This window comes from Lontra canadensis, unplaced genomic scaffold, assembly GCF_010015895.1.
Source record: "Lontra canadensis isolate GAN:19392208 unplaced genomic scaffold, GSC_riverotter_1.0 scaffold32, whole genome shotgun sequence".
NCBI classification, from domain to species: Eukaryota; Metazoa; Chordata; class Mammalia; order Carnivora; family Mustelidae; genus Lontra; species Lontra canadensis.
Genome location: NW_022631026.1, coordinates 11,992,569 through 12,020,001, shown reverse-complemented (window position 1 = coordinate 12,020,001; position 27,433 = coordinate 11,992,569). Strand labels below are relative to the sequence as shown.

General features: G+C 47.0%; 1 long non-coding RNA gene across 1 annotated transcript in view; it reads left to right on the top strand.

Annotated features, from left to right (window-relative positions):
• The first annotated feature begins 8,373 nt into the window (after nucleotides 1-8,373).
• Nucleotides 8,374-27,433, top strand: part of LOC116873185 — a 45,427-nt gene continuing 26,367 nt past the window's right edge. The window contains exon 1 of the long non-coding RNA XR_004383758.1: nucleotides 8,374-8,479. This is a non-coding gene — a long non-coding RNA (uncharacterized LOC116873185). The remainder of the gene's footprint in view (nucleotides 8,480-27,433) is intronic.

The following is a 27,433-nucleotide window of genomic DNA, read 5'->3' as shown; positions in this document are numbered from 1 at the left end:
TGGAAGTCTTGGGTATAGAGGAAATGTAGAAATTAGAAAACCAATTGCATTTATGTACAAGAACATAAAAATCATCATATTTTCTAAAACCTCGTTTCCTCCCCATTAACAGATGGGAAGCAGTTTGAGAAAGTTTATTGGATGAAGCAGCCACCATCTGAACAGTCACGCCACATGAGTGACGCTAATGAGACAGGTGAAATATTCAAGAGCCCAGGACTCTCCCCAAGAAATCACGGCATCTCTACCAGGCCCCTGTTGGGCACGCTCATGAATTAGTCTTCAGCTCCAAGAATAGACTCTATAAATACTATTTCTTATAATGATGACGATTATTATTTATAGCTTGCCCCAGCCTCCCAGGCAAGTGTCCCAGGAAGAACAAAAAGACGCTTAGTGTAATTAAAACAAAGAAAATGTAGAGGTGTTGGCATGTAAGGAAAGGGATCATTTCAACATCAGAAGTGGAGAACCATTTGTTGGATTTGCTTATAATCACTAACATGGATTTTATTATAAGATCACACAGCTAGCAAAGCACATTGTAGAAGGTTTTTTGTTCTTTTTAATCAGAAAAAAAAAAAAAGCACTCTAAAAAAGGATTCTTCTGTGAAAAAGATCCCGTATTGGTTCTTTCAAGCTTGGTTATACTTTATTTTTCCAGAACTAACTTGAAAGCACAGTTTTTCTACACTCTGGATCTGGAGGGATTCAGTTTAACTCAGAGAAACTCAGTGGATATTTATCAAGTGGATCTTAGATGTCAAGAACTGAAAGCACAGATGTTTTATACGTGTGTGTGTGTGTGTGTGTGTGTGTGTGTGTAAAATACGTATATACCTATCAGGTATATTTGTACTTATATGTTTATATATATGTATGTATAAATGTATAAAATATGTATATGTATGCATACATATGAGATATACATATACATATACATACATACATGTGTACACACACACACACACACACACACACACATATGCACACAATTTCTAAATTTCTGGGGCTCAAGAAGTGTGGCACAGAACTAAAACACTGAGATAAAGTGCGTGTGAGTCAGTGGTCCCAGGCAGGCTGAAGATCAGGATTCAGAAAAGATTTTGTTACAAGATGATGTTCTCCAACCTGGAAGGATAACTTGGAGTTTGTCCATTTCATAACAGAGAGTGGGCATTCCCGGGAGAGGAAACAGCAGGCAGAGAGAGAGGAGTGATATAATATTTTGAGTCAAGGAGTAGAAAGAAGTGCAGGAGGAAGAACAAGCAAGGGCAGACTATAAACAACCACGTGAGGTCTACAGAGACGTGAGACTGTGTCCTGGGGCTGCTCCCACCACATAGTTCTCTTAGAGGGGGCGCTGGGGCTTCCAGTAGACAGTAGTGCAGTGGGTTGAATGTGAAGGCCGAGAACCCATCAGAAAGCTGTCCAGGTGACTCAAGTGAGAGCTGATAAGGGGTTGATCTGGGTAGTGGCTAAAGGGAGAATGAAAAAAAATTTAAAAACAAAAACAAAGCAGTAGGAGGTTGAACTATATCAAGCATCACTATTATAAAGTATCTTTCAAGTGATTGAAGAGTCAAAAGCAAACACAACAGGCTGAAAACCATTAACATGGCCATCTTTTTGTATGTCATATACAGTATTTCTGTGCCTATAGACACGAAACCTTCGTGCATTACTAGCAGGTCTTGTAAAGAAGTTCAGTACAGTAATCATTGTGTTTGGTGAGAATTTTTACATCACCTTAGCACTGAGCTGTGTTTCCAGCTCCCCACACTGGACTCAAAGTCTGGTAGCAAGAGAGAAAATCCTAGATTGCGTCCAAATTAACTTGTCAGCTTGCTCACTGATGGACTTCCTGAAAAGCAAAAAAAAAAAAATTTTAAAGAAAAGGAAGATCACGTTGTCCAAGGAATTGAATGCTTGGTTCTCAACTGTGATTCATGACACCTATGTTTTATTTTCTTGGCTGTGGCTAGAACTCAACTGATGACTTGTACGCATTACATCAAGCCTTCATTTCCCTGGCTATAAAATGGGTATAGTCAGAAGTGAGCCCCACTTACCTGTTTATGCTGCAGCATAAATGACTAGGCAATGCCTGTAAAATGCTCCCAGCCTTTGCTCAAAGGTCCCCATATATGTGTTATTACTTTGTTGATGGTGATTTTGGAGTTGATGTGGCCTTTGTGGGTGGTGAGACAGAGTTCCCTAGAGGGACTGACTCATTTTGTCTAAGCTGCCAAAAATTGATGCAATCAGCAATTTCTGGATTTACCTGGCCAGCTAAATATTGAGATCAACTGACCATGAAAAAGTATCAGAGGGTTTGGACTTGGAAGAGAATGGAAGAAGTATTACCTCGAAGCCTTGAAAATTAGAGACAGAAGGAGAGAGAAGAAGAATGAAAGCAGAAATAACTTAAGGGTGGGGGTACCTGGGTGGCTCAGTGGGTTAAGCTGCTGCCCTCAGCTCAGGTCATGATCTCAGGGTCCTGGGATCGAGTCCCACATCGGGCTCTCTGCTCAGCAGGGAGCCTGTTTCCCTCTCTCTGCCTTCCTCTCTGCCTACTTGTGATCCCTCTCTCTGTCAAATTAAAAAAAAAAAAAAAAGAAATAACTTAAGGGTGGAAATAGTGAAGATCATTTTTTTAACTTAGTAGCTAAGTTAACATTAAGAACTGTGCTATAGGGATGCCTGGGTGGTTCAGTTGGTTAAGCCGCTGCCTTCAGCTCAGGTCATGATCCCAGGGTCCTGAGATCCAGTCCCACATCGGGCTCCTTGCTCAGTGGGAGTCTGCTTCTCCCTCTGCCTCTGCCTGCCTCTCTGCCTGCTTGTGCTCTCTCTTTCTCTGGCAAATACATAAATAAAATTAAAAAAAAAAAGAACTGTGCTATATACTAATTAATTATCTGCCTATATGTTATCTCTTTCATGTTTCTATCTGGCATATAGTGGCATCAATAAATATCAGTCCCATAAATAACCTTGTATGGTACATCCTATTATCCTTGTTTTATGTATGTGATGACCAAGGAAGCAGGAAGTCAAGAAACCTGCCCAAAATCATACTTCTCTGTAAGTGAGAGAGAGGAGTCTAGATTTAAATCTTGACCTCACTGCAAAGTTTCTTCATGATTCCCGTGACTCTCCTGCCTCCCGTCATCCACTTTCCTTCCCTCTCACCACTGTGTACTTCATCACCAGCATCCCCCTTTCAGATCCTGGGCTATGTCATCTTTCTCCATTGTTGCTCATCATTTGACACTATTTTTCCAGATCCTAGAAATGTGTTGCTCCTTCTTCTCTTTGGGAGGAGATGGGTAGATTCTGTTATGTATCCTTTTTACCCATCTTGGAAGCCTGTATCTGTATTATCCAGATTTGTCACATATGAGAATCTATTCCGTATATAATGCTCCTTACTTTCAAAGGCAGGGCTTTTCTCAAATAACTGCAAAGAATCAAATTAGACCCAAGACATTCATATGGGAGAAGAACCAGAGACATTTGCCACTTTATTAATATGCTTATAAATTGCTGGGGAAATCACAAAAGAAACGCAAGACGGGATTGAATGGCTCGCTCATTCAACTGGCATTCACTGAGGGCTGGGTTTTCATGTACTGGGTCTTCTTCAAAGCACTGGAAAGATACAAAGGACAATAAACACACATGCTGGTTTCAAAGAGTTCATCATCTAGGCAGGAGGCACCTATAATCGATGTTCATTATTTGCAGATTTCATGTTTGTGACTTGGCCCACTCACTGAAATGTATTTGTAACCTCAAAATCAATACTCTGGGTGATTTTCCAATGTGTCATTTTCCACTGTGCACCAAGCAGTGAGAAACTCAAGTCGCCAACACATATGTTCTTAGCGGAGGTCGACTGAGGCGAAATTGTCTTCTCATTTCAGCTGTCATACTGTGACCACGTGCCCTTTCCATGGTCTGCTCAGGGCCGGGCTTTTCCTATTTGTGTGCTTTCTGTTGGTGATTGCACGTTTAAAATTGCCCCCGTGCACGGTGCCCCAAAGTGTGCAAAGGGGTGGTGTGTCTTACGGAGAAAATGCACATTAGACAAGCTTCATTCACACACGAGTTACAGTGTTGTTGGTTGTGAGTTCAATGTTAATGAATCAAGCCATACGAGGTGCACATTAAATAAGATGTTTTCAACAGAAACACACACAAGACAGAGCCTGGTGAGTGCAATGGTAAAGGTATGAATGCAAATCTACGGAGGCACACCAGAAAGAAGAATGGGCTCCACCCAGGAGAAATGAAGGAGGAGTTATAGAGGGGTTGCTTATGAGTTGGGATTTTAAAAATATATATAAAATAAGTAGAAACTCAATGAATGAACCAGGATGCAAGGTTATTCAAGGCAGATTGGAGCCACGTGCAAAGCAAGGGAAATCTGAAAGAGCCTGACATGCTCCGTGATTGAAAAAGTGATTAAAATCAGATATTTCAGGCCACGGGCTCCAAATCATCCACATGCAGAATTTGCAGGCATGACCAAGTTTCTCTACACAGTTTGGACTATGATTTTTTGCAATGAGGAAGTGTGCGGTATGTCAGCTGTGAAAATTGGCTCAATATTCATAATCAAATCTATTATGCTCCCTCTGAAGCCGGGGCCATGTTTCCGTAGAAACCCCTCGTTACATAAAGGAACCCTGGCCTGTAATTGGCAAGAACATCCACCACCTTTGGAAGCCATTATAGTAAAGCAGGAGGGAAAGCAAGCCCTGTGTAATTCCTGCTGGAGGAAAGTAAACCGGGAGGACAAAGATCAAGATTCCTGGGGCGCCTGGGTGGTACAGTCAGACGAGCATCTGATTCTTGAAGGCAGCTCAGGTCATGATCTCAGGGTCGTGGGATAGACCATGGGGCTCTACGCTCAGTGGGAAGTCTGCTTGGGATTCTCTCTCTCCCTCTACCCCTCTCCCTGTTCAGGCTCTCTAACCAAACAAATAGCTAAATAAATTACTGAATAACTAAATAAATGAAATCTATAAAATAAAATAAAATAAAATAAAATAAAGATTCCTTCCTGTAGAATGGCAAGCAGAGAGCCCTGGAGGGTTTCCTGACCCCGGATCATTCTACCATCACTTCACCTCCTCATCCATGAATCAGCCACTAACCAGCTCAGCCGCAATTGACTCTGACGGTATGGCCAGCATTAATCAAGACACCAGGAGGCAACGGACACACACACACACGCACACACGCACGCATGCACACACAATTACTCTTCCCACCACAGCTGCAAAGCAGTTATGTTTGCCTTCACATCAACCTCCTGAGGTAGGTTTTATGACCTCCGTTTTATAGAAGAGAAAACCCAAACTCTGAGGTAACTTAAGTGCACACAGCCCATGAGTGGCACAACCAGGATTTACACTCTGCTTTGATTTCAAATCGAGCGGAAGTTTCAGCCTTGTCTCAGAGAAGGTCCTTGTCCTCAGGAAACTTGTATACGTGGTGACTCAGAGGGGTAAGTGGCTCAGACAGTTAATTTCATGAGATTTCAGAGTAAAGAAGCATGAGCCCAGATGCCACCACTGGTCGCAGACATCATGAGCCTCAGAACTAGTGGGCCTTGATAGCTAGAGATGGGAGAAGGAATCATCCTAGGTGTACAAGGAAGCAAAGCTTCAGAAGCAGAAATGATCCTTTGGAAAAAGGGGGTTGCTCTGAGAAAAGGAAAAAAAAAAAAAAACACTAATTTGTCCAGAATTTAGAGGAAATGTTCCCCCAGGCCTGGAATGGATCTCAGTGAGATCAGTCCTTGTGACTAGAAGATGCTCATCTTCCATGACCCTGCCATTCCACTCGGTGAATATTAGTGGGCACCGAGTTTGTGCTAAGTATTGTTCTCTGCACTAGGGATGCTTTAGAGAATGTGTTTTCAAATGAAAACCAGAACCTCGTCCCTGGGGGGCAGCCCACAGGCCCCACCCCCCGGTGATGGTATTTTTCACCTGACCATCCTCATTGCTGCCCTTTCTTTCTCCACCCAATCCCCAGGCACACTTGACCTGTCACACTCTGTAGTTGACACTCTGATCGAGACTACCCAGTTGCCTGAAGCTGCCATGGTCAAGGGCAGCCTTCTTGGGCTGGTACCCTGGTTCTTCATTCTCAGCCACTTTGTGCTATCCCCTGGGCCCTGTAGCCATACCGACCCCCTTCCCACCGGGACCTCTCTTTTGTCCCTCTACCTGGAGTGTCCTTGACCCCATTTCTTGCCTATTAAAGACTAACTCATCCCTCAGGGTTCAGCTTAAAAGAATCTGCTTTCCATTTCCCCCAATCTCGATAAATTCCTTCTTGGCCTGGGCCCATACAGCAAATGCCCCTATTTTCTCCTGCTTTCTTTTCTGCTTTGTCATAAACCAGGATTGGCAATCTGTCTGAATCCTCCTCAGGGCCAGGGACCTGTGTCTTTATGCCATCATTTAGCACAGTGCCTGGCCCTGCGTCAAAGCTCGAGAAATCTCTTTTAAAAAATAAATACACGAAGAAGATGCCCTTGAAACTAGAGCAGTTCAATTTAAAGTTAATTTAATTAAGACATTAAGGTTCATTTTAGCAAACTTATACTGTGAATGAAAATTTAATCTCAACCTCCCTGCCCCTTCAATGACAGTTTAATTTCACTATAATCTTTATTATAGTAACCTCTAGACCTGTTATTAGTATTACTAATGAAGTTGAAAGACCATTTCGTCTGATTATTGTGTCTTAGGAAACACTTAATTATTAAATTCCACACTGATAATTAGAAACCCTGTTATTTCATAATGGGCTAGGCAATGCTCTACAGGTATCCGTCAATTACAGAAACAGAAGCCATCTTTTAAGTGTGTGGAAGTGAAGTCTCATACATCAAATAGTCCCTTATCACCAACCTAAGCTATGTTATTATTAGAGACAGACCACGTAAAGTAAGGAGTCTTCCTGTGGTCTGAAATGAGTGTTTTATGGGGGGAATGGCATCTGTGGCTGGCTCATCCTTGTCCTTTCCAGAGCCTGACTAGGTCCAAGGTGGAGAGAATAAGCCAGAAGTTTTGGTGTGTGTATGTATGGGCATACACTAAGAAGGGTCTTCTAATAGAGACATCCCAAGTTAAAATGGATTTTCTTTGCAGAGATTGACAACCGGGCCTGGGCCGGCCATGAGGGGTCTTGACTCCCAAATGAAGAAGGGGAAAGTGTTCGTTCTAAGGACACTTCCAACCAGGAGACTATTTCATTCTAACTAGACTGTGCCCTCCTGGGCCTTCCCTGAATTCTTACCAAAACCCAGCGCTGGAGCCATGCTAGGCAGCTCACAGAAGCTTTTCAGAGTCTGAAGAAGGCAGGGATGACATCACCTCAAGCATGGGGAACTCAGAAAGGAGATGGCATTGACTGAAGTCTCCTGAAGCTCTCCACACTCTGGGACCTGGGCACCTTATGCTCCCAGCCCACACAGCCCCTGAAACTGACCCGGTTCCCCTCACAGGGCTAGGCCCATTGTATGGGCTTTCAGAAATGTTTCATGATGCTCTGGCTCACTGGGAAAGGAAGCAGGAGAGGGCGGCCCCCCGGCCCCCCAGCCCCCCAAGAAGAGCTCTGACTCACAACCTGTTTGGCACCCTGCACCTCTCGGGTTTCCTGAATCTCTCTCTCTTTAATGCAGAAAGCCTTCATGGCAGATGCTTTAAAACAATGATCATGACAGTGACACTCCCTCATCTCCTACACTCCCCTGGCATCACAGAATTTTTTAAAGTGTTTTTGCAGGCTTACTCTTTAGAGTAGTTACGTTATTTGGATTCGAGCATTTGAAAGACTTTTTTGGTGGTCCCATCAGATCCCTGCAGCCCCCAAAGCTAGGAATCTGTTCAAAGTATGAACACGGAAGGACAGGGAGGAAGGCGGCTTCAGAACCCAAAGTAACGTGAGCGGGTGGGAAGAGGTTAGGGCGGTCTGGCTGGGGACACGGGCACTAAATTGAGGGTGGGCGTGAGTGTCTTGGGGTTGATTGCAAGGCCCTTCTCCGGTTTCCTTGGAGGGCACAATGGGTATGAAGGAATTCCGTGTGTAGAAGCAGCAAGGGCTGGTCCCGGCTTGCTCGCGGACGCCAATGCCAAGTGGCCAAGGCCGAAAGAAGGCCGGGGCCACCGTGTGCGGAGGCGGCCAGCACCACTCCCGGGGACGCGGAAGGGGTCGCCGCGCGCGTGTGGGGCTAGGCGGGTGCCGGCGCGGGTGGGGAGCCCCGGGGGCCGGGGCGGGCCGGGGCGGGGCGGGGCGGCCGCAGCGGGCCGGGCTGGGGGCGGGCCGGGGCGGGGCGGGCCGGGGCGGGGCTCCGGGGCCGTCTCGCAGGCTGCGGCGGCCGCGGGAGAGGCGTCCACAGCGGCGGCAGCTGGGGCAGCGGCGGACGCGCGGCCGAGCAGGGCGGCGGCGACCCCGGGTGAGCGCAGCGCGGACGCGGCGGGGGCGCGGCGGGGAGCGCGGGTGGGGATCGGCAGGGACCGGGGCTCGGCAGGCGCCGGGGAGAACCCTGCCATCCTTCCCCAGCTCCCGATGCCCCTGCAGCCTTCAGGGGAGGGAGGGAGGGAGGGAGGGACGGAGAGCGGAGGACCCAGTCCTACAGTCCTTCTCCTGTGATCGCCGTCCAGATGTCCGTCTGTGCGCCCGTTGCCCCGCTCCCCAGGACTGCTTCCCGATTGGTACAGGTCACCCCCGTCACCCCTCAGCCACTCGGTCCCCCGGCCCCCCAGGTTTCCCCGCCCCCAGCCAGGTATCTTCAGCTCCAAAGCCGTTCTTCCAGGACACCCTAACCTTCTGCTTCCCCATTCCCACCACCAGAGGCCCAGGCTCCCCGCCTCTCTCTACAGCGCCAGAGGCAAGGATGACCCCCACCCCCTTACCCCCAGTGCCTGCACACCTGGACCCTTCTGCGGCCACCTGCCCTAGATGTTCTTAGCCAGTCAGCGCACTGCTGTGTCTAGGACCCGGGCCTCCTGGCCCCATCACCTTCCTCCTCCTGAGAATCCCAGTCTGGCAAGAGGGACTTTACAGATCTTGGGCTTTGGGAACAATCTGACCCACTTGCCAAAAGGCTGGTCCCAGGCCAGCCGTGCTATTTGGTGGAGACACCTGTCTTGCCTGCCAGCCAAAAGACTAAGAAGCCTCTGTCAGAATGGGCCAGTGGGTTCCCGGATCCTTCTTCAAGCTGTCCTGACTTGCTGGCCCGTGTTCCCAGGGACCAGAAGAAACCCTTTGTCATTTAAGACCTCCAGGGGTATTTGCTGAGTCCACCCCCAGATCCTAGGAATTCCTCCAGCCACTGTGTTGGGTGTGTAGAGTCGTGCAGTGACAGGTTACCCTTCAGGGCCTGGTCTCCTCACCCGTGTCCTTGTTTCCCTGCTTGTGCCCCAGGGACTCCAGGGGCAGGTGTTTGGGACCTCGGTCGCCCCCACAGCTCTGTGGCCCTCCTGCCTTACTCTGTTGGAAACTTTTCCCGTCTTTCACTATCACCGTCCCTCTGGATAGGGCCTGGGCCATCTGCATTGCATTGAGTCCCCAGGGCACAGCAAGCTGGGCTGGGACCGGGAAAGGCTGGGACCTGTGCTGCAATGAAGGGCCAACAGGAGGAGGGGTGGCTGCTAGCCAGGTCAGGCTGAGCATCTGGGCCTGGGGACTAGGGCTTTGGGGTGGGTCTGCGCTTTCACTGAGCCCCGAGTGGGGTCCCAGGCTCGCTTTGCTGTGATGAGAGGAGGCAGAGCAGGGGCTGTTTTTCCTGCGTGCTTCTGACTGTCTTGTGTTGCTATGGTGACAGTTTTGCCTCTCTTCCTCCTTCTGACTCTTCTGGGAGCTGGTTTTTATTGGTCTGTTGTCCTGTCTTTTATGACTCTAATTTCTCCTTTCTACTTGCTCTGAAATAAACAGTCATAAACATGGGCACTGGGCCCAGGCTGGGGGCTGGCATAACTTCACCTCCTCTGGCCCTGGGCTCCTGCGAGGGGAGAGAGGTGGGGACAGACCTGCCCACACTGCCTCCTGTCTCCAGCTCTGGGAAGCGGGCAGCACCTCCGTCTCAGGCACACCATGCCTCCCATCCTGCCTCCGTGCTAATAATAGACTCCATGTGTAGTGAAGGAGCTCACTGATGTTCATGACAGCCCTGTGGGCTCGGGGCTGTCCCCACTTTGCAGATGACAAAACCAAGCTCAGAGTGAGCCATTTCCCTCAGGTCACACTGGATTTAGCATGTAGTCAGAGTTCAGTTTTTGTTCAACGAATGGAACAGTGATGGAGCTGGCCCCAAAGGCCCATGTCCTGACCTCCCACCCTGTAGGCTTCCTGGTCTTGCTCCTCGCGGGACAACAGAGCCCCCTAAGCCCCATGTTCTGGGGTGCCACGTACTCCCACAGTGGCAAGCTGCCAGGGGACTGCCTGTCAGGTCTTTGGTGCACCTGTGACCCTGACTGTTGGAGACCCAAGTTGAGAGGAGAGTGAAGCCACTTGTCACTTCCTGTTTTTTTACTCAGCACCAAGAAGCATTCAGTTTGCTTTTGCTCTCAGGGCCTAGATGCAACTGGGTAAGTCAGGGGCACTGAGAGCCAAGTTAACCCCCACCCCCCACCCCCATCCCAGCCAGCCCGGAGTGAGGAGTTCAGAGTTGGCCAGGGCTATAGGTCACTGACTGTCAGCTGTCAGTGACACTCTCCAGAGAAGCTGCCCCCTCTCTTCCCTTTTATTTTTGCTTTTTTGCATACTTTCTTCTTTCCCACCGCCCTGCCCCCACCTCCACCCCAGCTTTGCCTATCTATGCTCCAGGCTTGGTAACATGAAAAGACTAGGGAATCAGTAGCCTCATTGTCAAATGTTGGCCCTGGAGAAGTCGATTCACTCCTATGGGCCTCAGTTTACAGTCTTTAAAACGGGTTTGACAGCATCTGTTCCAATAGCCGTGTTTGCTTGTTCCTGAAGGATGGCAAGGAGTAGCCTGTAGGGGGTGTTTTGAAGGGTTGAAGCCCTGAAGCACCTATAATGCTCTCATCCCGTTGGGAAATCTCAGTGTTGAAGAGACCCTGAACTATTGCCTGGAGATGGAAAGCTGGTCTAGGAATCATTAAGCCGCGACATCTCAGGGTTGGGAGGCATCTTCTGAAGTCATCTTGTCCAACCTTGATGTTGAATTCACTTCTTTCATCCACTCGACCTTCAATGAGCATCTACTCTGAACCAAATACAGTTTTGGGAACTGCACATTTAAAACCCTGTCCGTTATTCCTCTTCTCAAAGAATGAAGTCAGACATAGAAAGAGATCCTTATGATACGTCAGAGGGGTGGTGCGATGAAGGACAAGTCAGGGAGAGGTGGGGCCCCAGACAACTTGACTAGGTCACCCATTAATGTTGAATCAGACATCTTGTGCTTGGTGGCTACAATTTAGTTGTTTTACCACTGCCCACTTGGGGAGCCCGAGTCCACGCCGCACGGCGATGGGGTGATTGTTCCAGAGCCCCTCCCTTGGCTGGTGAGCAGGAACAGCAGAGGCCCACGGCCAGGAGCCAGTCCTGCCTTCCTTGCTGAGTTTCGACTCATCGACCCATGGTATCCCCTGGTTCCTACTTCATCCTGCTTATAATCCTTTCTCAGAGGCTGCATGATTTACCTGACAGTGCAGAACGGTGATGGGCAAGAAGTAGATTTTGGAGTCAGCTATGAATCCAGACTCTGCTGCTGCTGTATCCCAGCTGTGGGATCCCGCAGGGCTGTCTAACCCCTCCAAGCCTCAGTTTTCGTACCTGTAAAATGGTAATACTGATACTTGCCTTCTAGGAAGGAAATAATCTCATGTCTTTATGGCATCTGGCATGGTGCCTACCTCACAGTAGACTTGCCCTTATTTACTTTCATTGATTAGAAAAGAGTTCTCAGTTACTGGGCCTCTGGGCCCTCTTAGAACGGAGGTGGGGAGCTCTTTGGACTAATTCTGGCCTTCGGAGATCTATTCATTATCTGGAAAGTTTAAAAATTGCCCATGTTCCAGTCCCTCAACTGCTGGTTAGTCTGCGAGATATCGCTCAACAGATAAACTATGCTCCAAACATGATGAGTTTACGCAAATCACCAACTTTGTTTTCTCAAAGAGGAATGAATTTGAAATAGCCAAAAAACCACTCTGAGTTCAAGAATATGTTACTATCTGTGAGAATACTGTAATTTGCTTCTTTGCCTTTGATTTTATTGTCAAATCCAAAAATTCATTGTCCAGAACAGTGTCAGGGAACTTATCTCCTGTATGTTCTAGGCCATTTATGGTTTCAGAACTTACTTGCAAGGTTTTAATCTATTTCATGTTCATTTTCATGTACAGTGCAAGGTCATGGTCTGGTTTCATTCTTTTGCATGTGGGTGTCCAGTTTTCCCAACACCATTTGTTGAAGAGACTGTCCTTTCCCTATTGTATACTCTTGGCTCCTTTGTCAGAGAACCCTTGAAAATGAATGTTTCATATGTTTTATACTGGGCGTGTTTAGCTTCTTCCCCCCCCCCCAAGTTACCATGTTACATTGTAACATGTACCATGTTACATTGTAAGGTGAACCATGTTACATTTTCTCAAATCATCACCAGAACTCTGTGACCTTAGTATTCTTGTCCCCTTTTCCATAGTTAGGGAAAGCGGGAAAGGCAAGGTAACTGGCAGGGTCTATCAGCTAGTAAGGGACAGGGCCAGAATTTAAAACTGGGGCCTGCTTGCACTTTCCGCCATAGTATACAGTCTTGTCATTTCCTTGGCTGGTGTGTCAGTGACCTAAAATAATTGTGTTTGGAGAAGGAGAGCAGATTTCAACGGGAGTGGAACTGGTCAGTAACTTAGACTCGTAGTAAATATTTAGAGACCTTTAATAAGGATTTTGCTCTCAGCGTAGCATTAACGAAGCTTTGTGTGGTTGGCTGAGGCCTCATTCCTAGAAGTGATGAATGGAGGAGGAGTCTGATATGTCTTAAGAGAAAATGTTCGATGATGCTAGAAGTAGCTTCTTTTGCTCAAGAACGGATTGCTGGTTTGTCATTGAAATAAATTGAACTGATTTTATAAGTGAACATACAAATGGAAAGCATGACAGGTATGTCCCGGGAATATCTACGGACCAAAGCAACAAGGTCAGGAAATGTGGGTGGATGGCTTTTAAAAGGGAGGGTGGTTTGGATGCAGGCTGGCATCATAACCCATGTCTAGGAAGATGGAGGTGCTGAAAAGTGATTGGAAAATTGCTCACTCCTGGCCTTTCTCAGGTAATTTAGAAGCCTGATTTCCCCGGTTAGGAAGCCGTTGTCCCAGTGAATCCAAGTGCTGAGAATGGATGCCCTGTTCGCCCAGCAACGGGCTTCCTGGGTCCAGTTTAGTGCTGCAGACAGATGTGCTTCTATTTGCAATTATCTCAGGGCCCGAGTCTGGTGTCTGCTTATTTAATGACTTCACTTTCTAATAAAAATTCTGTATGGTGTGGATAATTAGATCTTTAAAATGAAACTGGGGAAATGGTCTGCCCCCAAAGAATTGCAGTTTTATGGTGGATCCAGCGTTAAAATGAGATCATTCATTCATTTAACAAATATGTATGGGGTAGGCTCTTGCCCTGTGCTGTGCTAGGTAGGGTACAGTGATCAAGAGGGCATCATCCCTGCCCGCAGCTGGCTGTCATTTCAGGCGAGGCAGAGGAGAAGCCGCGTACCTAAGTGGAGCCTTGTCATTTGTCCTACAGAGTGCCGTGTGCCAGAAAAAGAGGGAAATGTAATCATTTCGACTCTTGCTGCAACACAGTGAGAGTTATTATTGTGTTATTTGTGGAGCCCCTGAATTACACCTGACACGTTGCAGGGAGAGGGTGAAAACACGTGGCTGGGGCAGCTGGTGACCTGGGCGTGGCTCTCAGCCCTGCTCCTCGCTGCCTGGGTCAGTTTCTCTGTCGGTCAAACGGGAAGGTTGGATTTGAGGGTTTAAAAGCGTTCTTCTGCATCGAGCCTGATGATTCTGATACGCCCGGGACCCCCTTTTCCTGAGTGACGGGGGAAGGGGCAAACCTGGCAGCCTTAGTCAGGGGGGCCGCCAAGGCCAAGCTGCAGATGGGGAGAGCCAAGGGCATTTTCAAATAATTTTCTCAAAGAGCAGAGAAACCTTGCTCTCCTTCCCAGAAAGGGAACCGCCATTCTGATTGAGCATCAGATAAATGAGTGGAAGTCAAGGCCAATGACAACAGGGACAGACAAAAGGAATGCAGGAGCTCTAGCTCAGCAGAGGCAGGGAGGAGTCACCAGCTTACTCCCACTTCCCAGGGTCTCTGCTGACATGGAGATGGGGGCTTGGCTTCACAGATGTCTTGGCTACCGCAATTGCTTTAAGTTAATGTCCTTTAAAAAAATAATTTGGTTTGGTAATCCCTGGGCTTTAGAATAAATGAAAATGCACAATCATTTTAGGATTGTGAGGAACAATGACGAGCACACAACTCTCTCAGCACTGCATCAAGTCCCGTCTTTCCCACTGACAACCAAACACAGGCCCTTCCAGAAGCAACCACGGGACTGGGTCCCAGTTGCCTAGACTAGGGTGGCAGCGTGCTGGGGCTGGGAGGCGAGCAACTTCTCATCTGTCTGAGACTTGTGGTCCTCTCGATCCAACGTGGGCCCTTGCACCTTCCAAGGCATAGAAATTATTGTCCGCAGCTATTATGAGCATTTCGGATCACTTTTAGCCGTCTTCTGAAGACCTTTTGAAACGGATATCCCCATTCTGGATGGGGAAACAGAAATGCAGGGGTGTTAAGAAGGAGCTTTGCATAAAGTCACCTCGTTAAGGAAGGTTGTGGGCTGATGCCCGAAACCACATCTATGTGCCTGCAAAGCCTGGCCTCTCTCTGTCACCCACACGAGAGATGAGAGCCATGCATGTGTGAGGAGGGTGCAATTAATAAGCGTGGGTCTTGGCTAAAATCCTCATCTCAAAGAGCTAGATGTGCTTCCTTACCTTGAAATCGAAAAGAAGAAGAAGAAGGAGGGGAGAAGGGGGAGGAGGAGGAGGAGAAGAAGAAAATAGAACTGTATTTTCAGGCTTCCCTGGGACCGTATCTCTGCATCAGACTGATGTCCTTGGACGGTGTCCTTTGCTCAGCCCACTTCATCAGAGAACGCCATCCAGCAGGAATGAGCTGAGCCTCTGGTGTGTGCGGCATATGGCCTTGCTGAGCTGTGGAACCCACCCAGTTGAGGCAGGCTTTGCAGAACTTATTTTTCAGACCTCTCCCTGCGACAGCTGGAGGTCATGGGAACACGAGAGAACTGTGGGCTCAGTTGCAGAATGATGGACTTGCCTGTCCTCAAAACTGGAACGACACCTTTGGTCTACTTCCTCTATTGTACAAAAACCGAAGTTAAGAGAAAGAGACAGATAGTTTGGGGAGCCAGTATCAAAGGCTTTTCCAAGGCTAGCACAAGAATTCAGCTTCGTGGAAACTGCAATGGAGCTACAGCTCTTTGAGAGGTCTGGAGGTGAGATGTGCATCTAGAAGTTCTGGGAGAATATCCCAGGGCTACAGAGAGAGCAAGCAAACCTGGGTTGAAATCCTGGCTCTTCCCCTCTGCAAATTCCTCAGGCTTGCTAAGGTTTGTAATTTATGAGCTGAAGTTAATGATACTTGTATCTCAGAAATATTGTAAAGGACAAATTAATTAAGCCTATGTCAGTCTCCCTTTTGCGCCTGCTCGTCGAAGAAAATTTTTGAGAATTTTTTGCTACTTCCTTTAGGCTCCTCTTTATTTGTTGTTTGGGGTAGAAAATGACCTGGGGCTTCTCTTTGCCTTTAGAAATACATTCCTGAATTGCCCCCGACAAATCCCCCAAATCCACTCCTCTGGGTTGATGCTTCTAGCTGGGAGCCTTCATTTTATACTTGAATTGAAGCTGGCTGTAGTGTTTGCTGGAGTGTAGTATAAGGGTTTTACTTACTCTGTAAGTCACCCTAAGTCTTTTTCTTACTGTGCGTGCGTGCGTGTGTGTGTGTGTGTATGTTTTCTTTCTGGAGTGTTGAGGTTTCAGATCTGGGCCCTTGAGTGCCTTAGACAAAAAAATGAGTTTATAAGCTGTTTTCTGACATTCCCCTTTTCTCAAGTCCAAAATCCAAAATCATCTGAAAAGTTAAAGTTTTATCTCTCCTAGCTCATTTGGAAGCAAAAGCTGGCCTGATCGTACCTGAGACTATGGATAGTTTTTATTTATACCGCTCTAGGTGGGCAAGCTTTCATCAGATGGATGAGTGCCCCCCCACCCTACCCAGGGTATACATAATACATGCTCTATATTATTGTTTTAAAATCTGAAAGATTCTGAATTTGGAAGTACATATAGGGAAGAGATTTCAAAGAAGGGTTCATGGGCTTCTTCTTCAAAAGCCCAAAAGAACACACAGAATCCCTTGGGTTGGGGCTTGGGAAGATATGAGTGGGCCCTTGAGCATCCTACTTTTGGTACCACCTGGTATGGGGACTTGGTTCATTCATTCCTCATCAGAAGCCTTAATGCATATTGTGTACATGACAGGTATTATATGCTATATGCGTACAATAAAGGAAGCTAGAGAAAAGAAAATGTTGAGAAAATCATAAGGAAGAGGAAATATATTTGTAGTTCTCTACTGCAATTGTTAAAAAAAAAAAAAAAACCCAAGTATAAGGGACCCGCATGGTTCCAACCTGTGTTATTCAAGGATCCACTGTAATAGGGAAAAAATATTAAACGACCATCCTTGGCACAGACCCAAAACAACAACAGCAACAACAACAAAACCTTTTAAAGCCTCGGTTCCAAAGTTTCATGGAGACAGTGATTTTTTAGAAAATTCCATAGAACTAAAAATAAGCTGGGAATTTTTGGTCTGGTGTGGCTTATAGTCCAATGTCATCATTGGCCTGCGGAGGAAGGTAGAAGGGAATTTTTAAATCTTACTCATCGTTTTAGCCACATCAGAAGGAACCAGGTCCTGAAGAGTGAGCCGGGGGAAGTGAAAGTGGCCAGCCGAGCGTGAGAAGGTCTTGCTTCTTATCTCGGGTCTGCTCTTGACTTGGCCGTTCAGCTTGGGCTGTTGCTTCCCTTCTCTGGGCCCTGGGAACTTGGTTTCTAAGTCAATTAAGTCTTTCTTCCTCTCTGAGAGGTTGGGAGTGGAGGTGGGGACCCCCAAGAGAGTGAAAAGAGCTCAGCGGCCGGCTTGCTGGCCATGTTCTGGTAGCTTCCATCCGGCCTCCATGCGAACCAGAGAGGGAAGCCAAGAGGCTTCCCCGCACTCTGCATCGGTTTCCTCAGGCTGTTCCTTCTCACAGCACTGACCTTCTGATTCCTCAGGACTGGTTTGTGTGGGATCCACTGGGGTTCTAGGCCCTGCACCATTGCCCAGCAAGGGCTCAGTGATGCTCCCGCAAACGTTGCAGGTGAACATGTCTCTGCTGGAGGTGGCCTTCCCCGCAGCTGCTCTCTTGCCTGGGGTAGTTGTTGAGGCCGAGGCTCAGGCAGCGTTGCTGAGAAGTCAGGAAGGAGCATGAAAGATCCCTCTTGTAGACCTTGGGACCAGGAAGCTCTGCCCAGGGAAATGGAAGAGTGTACCTTCACGAGCTAAGCATGGGTTATAGAAGCTGTAGGGGAAGGGCTTTGGGGATGAATCTCATTCTCTCTCTCTCTCCTTCTTTATTTCTTTGCCTTTTAAGTTTACACTTCAGGTAGCATAATTCTGGCTTTTGCCAGGGTGAACATTTCACCTGTCCTCCTGGATCTAACTGTGGAAGAAGGCAGTAGATCTGCCTCTTCCTGAGCACCCACCCTGGTCATCTCACCTCCCGGTTAGGAACCAGGGGCCTGACTGTGGACAGGGGTTTTCCACAGTGGAGAAGTGACCTCCAATTTTAGGATCCTGTAGCCTTTCTGTTCGCAGAGACTGTGGGAGCCACTGGGGAGCAGGAAAGAGCATAGACACCAGGGCACGCTGAGGTGGGGGTATTTCTGGGAATGGCTGGTGCTTATAAGTTAGAGAGGCCTGGACTCGTGTGTGTGTGTGTGTGTGTGTGTGTGTGTGTGTGTGTGTGTGCATGCATGCACTTCCAATGCATGTGTTAGGGAGTCATTTCAGATTCTGCCAAGACCTGAGCCCTGCTAGGTGTACTCTGAACAAGGCCCACCTTGACCTGAGCCCTGGTTTCTCTGTAGCTCACTGGGGGACTGACCACTGAAGTGCTTCCCCAGCGCTAAGGAACCTTGTGTCAAGGACCAGTGACCCCTGAGATCGGCAATTCTGGGCTTCCCTGGCAGGAAGCCACTACATTACGTTTCTTAGGGGGAAATAGTTCATCCTTTTGCTTGGGAAACACAGAACTCTGTCAAATCTTATTCTAGACATACTTGAAAATACTCAAATCCTTTGAGCTTATTACTTTAAAAATAAAATAAATGAAAGAAAACCCAAATATAATGTTTCAAAAGTAAAGGACGAGGAAACTACTCAGTTTTGTTTAACAGCCAGTTGGGGGACATAGGAAAAGAAGATGAAGGAGAAAGGCAAGAGAAGGAAAAAGAGAAACCCAGAAGGAAAACTGTGGCAGCTGCCTCTATCCCAGGAACCTTGGGTACTCAGGTCCTCTCGTGTAAGCTAAGTGGAGTCGGGAGTCTGGAGGGGAGAGGGCAGAAGGAACAGAAGTAGGGAGCTAGGGATCCTGGCTCAGTTTAACTTCCTAAGCTTCCAAGGAGCCAGAAGACCTAGCAGGATATGGAGGTAGCGGGGGCCTGGGGAGTCCCTGGGGAACTGAGGTCTGCCACTGACTCACTAACTTTCTGCACTCATCTTCCCTCTCTAGATCCCGGTCACTGACTAATAAGTGAGTTTCACTAGATGAAGAGCAAAGCAATTCCTGGGGTCGAAGAGGGAATCCTGGCCCCCGACTCTGGGCCCAAGGCTCTCCGGGAAAGGGAGAAGCAAAGCCTGGCTCTGGTCTTCAGTGGTGGCCTCCCTCCCCAGAGGGTCCATCCACATGCGGGCTTTCCTCCCTCGTGCCTGGGAGCAACCCTGTAAGCGCGTGCTTGAGTGAATGAAGTGTTATGTGCACGTTTCCTATTTTGTCCTCCTCTTAAAGCACTGTGTCAAGATGCTATCTCCTCCTCCCTTTTTGATATCATTCACTCGCTAACCTGCTAGCGAGGTTGTGGGTTGTACAAATTTATCTGCTCAACCTCAAGTTCAGGAAATACTCTGAGTAGCTCATAGAAACAGAAATAGCGATGGTGTTTTTGATATTTTATGGTATATGCGCATGAATTATTTTTATGACCCAGGACCAGCAGGGCCCCTCGTTTTTCAAAGCCCACTCAAATGTTCAGTTATATTAGTACCAATGAGTAATGCTCTTCCGTGCACATGGAGCACCTATTAATTCTATTTTACTAGGCTGCCTATGTGCATTTCTCACCCTATAGACAACTTTGCAAGGCAGATCTGTTGATGTCTCTTTTGAAGATAAAGGCAAGGATGTCAAGAGAATTTTACAAACTTGCTTTGAGACATAGGACTGAAAATGAGGCCCAAGGATTTTGACTCCAAACTGCCCGGCTCTCAAAATCCCACACTTACCCATACCACATAGTTCACTGCTTCCAGGCCACAATCTTATTTTTTAGGAAAATACGATCTTTATTTTTTCCCAGCCATGACTCTCCTTAAGCCTCAGAAAATACAATCTGAGTTGGAGTGTGCTGCCTTTTTCCAGAATGGAGTCCCATGGCTCTCCCTGATGTAATGTAAACTTCATGCAGTCACTGTATTTCCATATAACAGACTTTTACTATGCACTTCCAAAGTAGCAGACACTCCTCTAGAAGCTTTTCTGTGTCATTCAGTAGGAAAAGATGTGGACTTTATCTTACAGAGGGTGAAATTCAGACTCAGATGCAATGAGGTACACAAAGGCAAATAGCATACGAAAAAGGGATGGTTCACTTTGTGAATGAACAATTTAGAATGTAGTTCTAGAGCGTGCTTGAGATTTTGCTTTTGGCCTGGGACCAAGGCATCCCTTATGAAACTGCAAGATCAAGTTCAGCTGACCCACCCTGCTCACCCCCGCATTGTGCCTGGCTTCCTCAGTCTCCGTCGGCTGCGGTTGGAACCTAGTTTGGTGGTTGTGGAGAAAGGCAGGGTTCCTCTTGTCTTTCCCCATCTTGCATTAGCCTGCACCGTCCCTAGCTCACTTCAGTTAGTCTGAACTCCTATTTCAGTTTCATTGCTCATCATAGACTTGCCAACATTAAGCATTAGTGTCATATTACAGAGGAGAAAGCGGTAACACGATTTACCCAAGATCACATGTGGGCTCGGCATTCTTTTTCCAAAATGATTTTTACAATTTTTTTATTTAAATTCAATTAGCTGACATACAGTACATCATTAATCTCAGATGTTTGATAATTTATCAGTTGCAGATGATACCCAATGCCCATCACATCACATGCCTTCCTTAAGACCCATCACCCAGCTACCCCATCCCCCTCACCCACCTCCTCTCCAGCAACCTTCAGTTTGTTTCCCAGAGTCAAGAGTCTCTCATGGTTTGTCTCCCTCTGTGATTTCTTCCCATTCAGTTTTCTCTCCCTCACCCTGTGATCCTCTGTGCTGTTTCTTACACCTTGAGCGGCCTTGATCTCATCTGAGATGCATTTTATTTACCCAAAAGGTCCTTTGAGGGCGCCTGGATGGCTCTGTCGGTTAAGCATCTGTCTTCAGGTCCGGTCGTGATCCCAGGGTTCTGGGATTGAATCCCATATAAGACTCCCTGCTCAGCAGGGAGCCTGCTCCTCCCTCTCCCTTTGCCCCTCCCCCGCTTGTGCTTTCTCACACTCACTCTCTCTCTCTCAAATAAATAAATAAAATCTTAACAAACAAACAAACAAAAAAGGATCCGTTGAGTTTTGGTTCTGGTGTTACCCTCTCCTGGATATATCCCCCAACTCCCCCAACTCCCTCTCCTGGATATATCCCCCAACTCCAACTCCATCCATCTATCCGCCCATCCATCCATCCATCCATCCACTTACTCAACAAATATTTATCGGGCATTCACAATAAGCTGGGCATTTCTCTTCGGTGTCAACTTCTGAAGATTCAGCAGTGAATCAGGCAAAAAAGCTCCTTGCCCCCATGAAACTCTATTCTACTGGGGAAAGATGCACCATAAACAAGCGAACAAGTAAAATGTGTGTTACGTTAGATGTCCTGTGTTCCATGCAGAAGACTGAAGCAGAGAAGGTGCGCAGAGTGAGGGTGAGTGAGGAGAGGGTTGCTACTAGACGTTGGGTGGTCACCGACGTCCCCACGAAAGGTGAGGATGATGGAAGGTCTGCGGGTAGTGAGAGAATGAGCCGTGCACCCATCTAGGGAAGGCATGGTCCAGAAAGAGGGTAGGCAGGGTAGGTGTACCCAGCCCATTGAAGGACCAACCGGGAGACTAGGACTTGTCGCTAAGTAGACAGGTGGGCAGGGGTAAACAGAGACGTTGGGATGACAGTCTAGGGCTGGTCTGTGATTTTCTTTCCTTTTTTTTCCCCTAAGATTCTATTTATTTACTTGACAGAGAGAGACACAGTGAGAGAGGGAATACAAGCAGAGGGGAGTGGGGTAGGGAGAAGCCAGCTTCCAGCTGTGCAGGGAGCCCAGTGCAGGGCTTGATCCCAGGACCCTGGATCATGACCTGAGCAGAAGGCAGACACTTAACAACTGAGCTACCCAGGTGCCGTGGCCTGTGATTTCAGTCACCCCAGCTGTTCCCTCCTACTGAAAGCCTTCACTGTATTTTTAGGGTCACCTTTTCCACTGCTCTGCGCCCATACTGGTCTGTGTAGCCTGGAGGGAAGGCCTCTTACATCCTTGGTTTTCACATCCCCAGTCCCCGGCTCAGGCCTGGGGAGAGGAAGAGTGCAGCGTTTGTAAGTCTACTCCTTCTCTTTGGCTTCTTTTTGGAAGGCCAAGCGTTCTCATTAAAGACTATTTGTGATTCTTTTGATAAAAAAATGGTTATTTTGAAGGAATGCCACTTCTAAACTCCAATTAGCCACTTCCTTCTTGGACAGCCATCAAAGGGATGGACTCCCTGGGGAGAGAACAAGGTGCCAGGAAAAAGCTGGAAGCGAAAGTTGCAGAGAGGAGGGTGTTCCCTGGAGTCCAGAGGAAGAGGGCCTCACCCGAAATCCCCAGGGACGGAGCAGGATGGCCCAGTTCCCTGCTGGGGACTGGTGTTTACAGAAAGTGACCACAGGCTGGAACGAGGAGGCTCTCGAGAAACCCTCAAAGCCTGTCAGGAGACCAGCCAGGACTTTCCACTCACTGCTTCTCAGAGGATAGCTGGGGAGGGGGGACCCCTAGGGACCTGGAAAGCCTTGTCTCTGGAGACCTTTCTGGAAAGAAAAGAGCACTTTCCCTGCTTGGGACTTTCCCCTCACAGAGTGGAACTCTGATCTCTGAGAAGCTTGGGCTGCTTCTGAGGTGGGGCAGGAACGTGTGAAATGCAGATGGGCTAAGACAAGAGGGCTGGGAAGAAGCATGTGGCCTTCGGTGACTTGTCACATGGGAGACCGCCCATGGCTATCAGCTCCCACCTTCTTTTCTGCTTCCAGTCAGAATAATGCACCCTCAGGATAAAGGGGACATAGTGCAATGGCCCAACTCAGAGACCTTGATGCAAGTAGCTCAGTAGGGTCGAAGCCAGGGTGTCTGGGGGACTGGGGACTGAAGCCAGACATCCTGAAGTCTGTGGGAAGCTGTTAAGGCATCTCAACAAGGCAGTGGTGACACGGGACTTTCAACCAGAGGGACTTGTGTGTCAAAGCATGTATGACATTCTTACAAAACTGTGGAGTGTTCACGGTGAGAGTTGGGGAGGAGAGTAATTCCTTCATAGCTGGCGTGTCAGGTGGTGGGTTTGTTTAAAAGGAATAAAGTAGGAAAATGAAAAATTTGTCTTGTCAACAGGTTTTTGTTTGTTTGGTTGGTTGGTTTTTTTTAGAATGAACCATGTGCAGGCACCTTGCTAGGCTGATTGTCTGTCTAGACCCTCATACCCTCATGGAGTCTCCCTTCTGCAGGGGTTTCTAGAAGCACTGTTCTCCAGGGCACTTGAGATAAGATCACTTGAATTGCTCTGGCTTCAAATGCTTGAAAGTGGGGGATACACATTCACGGTACCTGACACGTGAAGAACAGAGAGCGAGTTGTCTACGCGCCAATGACCTTTTTAAAACAAGTCACGGCCTTGCCTGGCCCTCCTCTCTTCCCCATCGGTGGACGTGGTCTTCTCTCCTTGCAGCCCTCCCTCTCGGGGATCTGATGAACATAACAAACTTTGAAAACAAGTCAAAAGCTCTCTACAGTTGTAGAGGTGTTATTCACCTGCCTGAGAGGGACCTCCGTTAACAATGTACCACCTGTGAGAGGTTTGGATGAAACCTAATGTTTGTTTGCAACCCGGTCATTAGAAACCTTGCTTCTCTGGTGTCTCAGACCGCCTGTAGGGCTTTCCTCCAGCTTTCATAATGGCTTTTCCTGACTTCGTGTTAATGCTCGGTTTCTGCAGTTTGGTGCAAAATTTTAAAAACATTCACGTGTATATGTGTACCTGAGCGCTATGGGGCTGATTGTATTTTTGGTGGCTATTACACTAAAGAAAGAAGAAGGCCAGGATGGTCGCTCAGGATCTGAAAAGCCTGGGCTGCCTTATGAAAATAGCATCTGTGGGTAGAGAGCGGGGAGGGGGTGTCAGAAGTCAGCCTCGCTTGGGTCAGGGTAGGAAACCCATAGTGTGAATGAAAAGCGGCATCGCAGGGTGCCAACTCTCTCAGACCCCCAAATATAGCTTTTGAAAACTGAGCTTTCTGGTGAAAAGATCCGCTGTTGCCGAATGCCTTCCATGTATGTCAGTAAGCTGGGACAGAGAGTGTAAAGCCTGCCTGGAATCTGTCTAAATCAGTATTGAAGGTCACTCACCCACTCCTGGAGGAAGGAGCTTTTTTTTTTTTTTTAAAGTGAAAATACGAGAGAAAGAAGAGAATAAAAAAAGAGACCGAGAACAATCGGTTTGGATGTAAAACAATAGGAATAAGAAAATTGGAATTAGTCACTCCAAACAGATCCGGTGAGCCTCTGTCCTGAATCACAACCTCCCTGACAAGGTTTTGAGGTCAGGGCTTCTTTATGGTCTTATTTCCTGGTAAAGTGACACACTGTTCCCAGCTCTGGCTTCAGGCATGTGCTGGGCATCCTGGGGATACGTGACACGGAGCTGTTTCGGAGCTGCTGCGGGGCGACTCTGCAAACTCAGGAAACCTTGCTGTGGCCAGAGAACAGCCATTGTCCCTGAGATGTTTCAGTGAGACCACGTGGAGCCCCTCTAGCCGTGGGGCAGGAGAGCTGAGGCCAGTCCCCGGACCCCCTGCCCACTCAGTGCAACGCAGATGGAGGTTCAACCCTCTGGTTCTGTTTGTCTTACTGTAGGTCTCTTGTTCTTTGATTGTGTCATCCCTGATCTCAGGAAATGGCCCAGAGACCAGGGAAACCTGTGTGGTTTGCTACTGTTTTGATCAGTCTGCAGTTTGCAAGGAAATTTTTACACTGAAGATGTGTCATTCCTGTTTTTAATCACACTGGGCTATGATCATGATTTTGTTTCTAGTATCTCCATCTCTTTGCTGTTTGATTCTGGGCCATCACTTTTTTGTTTGTTTGTTTGTTTGTTTGTTTGTTTTCTTTTCTTTTAATTTAATTTAATTTTTTTTCAGTGTTCCAAAATTCATTGTTTATGCACCACACCCAGTGTTCCACAGAATATGTGCCCTCCATAATATCCACCACCAGGCTCACCCAGCCTCCCACCGCTCTCCCCTCCAAAACCCTCAGTTTGTTTCTCAGAGTACACAGTCTCTCATGCTTTGTCTCCCCCTCTGATTTCCCCCAACTCCCTTCTCCTCTCCATCTCCCAATGTCCTCCGTATTATTCCTTATGCTCCACAAGTAAGTGAAACTGTATAATAACTGACTCTCTCTCTGCTCGACTTATTTCACTCAGCATAATCTCCTCCAGTCCTGGCCATGTTGATACAAAAGTTGGGTAGTCATCTTTTTTGATGGAGGCATAATACTCCATTGTATATATGGACCATATCTTCCTTATCCATTCATCTGTTGAAGGGCATCTTGGTTCTTTCCACAGTTTGGTGACTTGTGGCCATGGCTACTATGAACATTGGGGTACAGATGGCCCTTCTTTTCACTACATCTGTATTTTTGGTGTAAAAACCCAGTCGTGCAATTGCAGGGTCATAGGGTAGCTTTATTTTTAATTTCTTAAGGAATCTCCACACTGTTTTCCAAAGTGGCTACACCAACTTGCATTCCCACTCACAGGGTAAGAGGGTTCCCCTTTCTCCACATCCTCTCCAACACATGTTGTTTACTATCTTGTTAATTTTGGCCATTCTAACTGGTGTAAGGTGGTATCAATGTGGTTTTGATCTGAATCTCCCTGATGGCTCATGATGATGAACACTTTTTTTTTTCTAAAGATTTTATTTATTTATTTGACAGACAGAGATCACAAGTAGGCAGAGAGGCAGGCAGAGAGAGGGGGGGAAGCAGGCTCCCTGCTGAGCAGAGAGCCCGATGTGGGGTTCGATCCCAGGACCCTGAGATCATGACCTGAGCTGAAGGCAGAGGCTCTAACCAACTGAGCCACCCAGGCGCCCCTATGATGAACACTTTTTCATGTGTCTGTTAGCCATTTGTATGTCTTCTTTGGAGAAGTGTCTGTTCATGTCTTCTGTCCATTTTTGACATGATTAGCTGTTTTGTGTGTTGAGTTTGAAGAGTTCTTTATAGATCTTGGATATCAGCCCTTTCTCTGTAGTGTCATTTGCAAGTATCTTCTCCCATTCCGTGGGTTGCCTCTTTGTTTTGTTGACTGTTTCCTTTGCTGTGCAGAAGCTTTTGATCTTGATGAAGTCCCAAAAGTTCATTTGTACTTTTGTTTCCTTTACCTTTGGAGACATATCTTGAAAGAAGTTGCTGTGGCCGATGTCGAAGAGGTTACTGCCTATGTTCTCCTGAAGGATTTTGATAGATCCCTGCCTCATGTTGAGGTCTTTCATGCATTTCAAGTTTATCTTTGTGTGTAAGAGAATGGTCGAGTTTCATTCTTCTACATGTAGCTGTCCAATTTTCCCAGCACCATTTATTGAAGAGACTGTCTTTATTCCACTGTTTATTTTTTTTCCTGTTTTGCCGAAGATTATTTGACCATAGAGTTGAGGGTCCATATCTGGGCTCTCTACTCTGTTGCACTGGTCTATGTGTCTGTTTTTGTGCCAGTACCCTGCTGTCTTGGTGATCGCAGCTGTGTAGTAAAGGTTGAAATCGGGCAACGTGATGCCCCCAGTTTTGTTTTTTTCTTTCAACATTTCCTTAGCAATTCGGGGTCTCTTCTGGTTCCATACAAATTTTAGGATTGTTTGTTCCAGCTCTTTGCAAAATGTCCGTGGAATTTTGATTGGGATTCCATTGAAAGTATAGATTGCTCTAGGCAGTATAGACATTTTAACAATGTTTATTCTTCCGATCTACGAGCATGGAATTGTCTTCCATCTTTTTGCGTCTTCTTCGGTTTCTTTCCTGAGTGTTCAGTGGTTCCTCGAGTACAGATCCTTTACTTCTTTGGTTAGGTTTATTCCCAGGTATCTTATGGTTCTTGGTGATATAGTAAATGGAATCAAATGGAATCAAATCTCTAATTTCCATTTCTATATTTTCATTATTAGTGTATAAGAAAGCAACTGATTTCTGTACATTGATTTTGTATCCTGCCACATTCCTGAATTGCTGTATGAGTTCTAGAAGTTTGGGGGTGGAGTATTTTGGGTTTTCCATATAAAGTATCATGTCATCTGCGAAGAGAGAGAATTTGACTTCTTTGCCAATTTGGATACCTTTTATTTCTTTTTGTTGTCTGATTGCTGTTGCTAGGACTTCAAGTACTATGTTGAACAACAGTGGTGAGAGTGGGCATCCTTGTTGTGTTCCTGATCTCAAAGGGAAGGCTGTCAGCTTTTCCCAATTGAGGATGATATTCACTGTGGGTTTTTCATAGATAGATTTTATGAAGTTGAGGAATGTTCCCTCTATCCCTATACTTTGAATCATTTTAATCAGGAATGGGTGCTATATTTTGTCAAATGCTTTTTCTGCTTCAATTGAGAGGACCATGCATTTCTTCTCTCTTCTCTTATTGATTTGTTCTATCACATTGATTGATTTGTGAATATTGAACCATAATTGT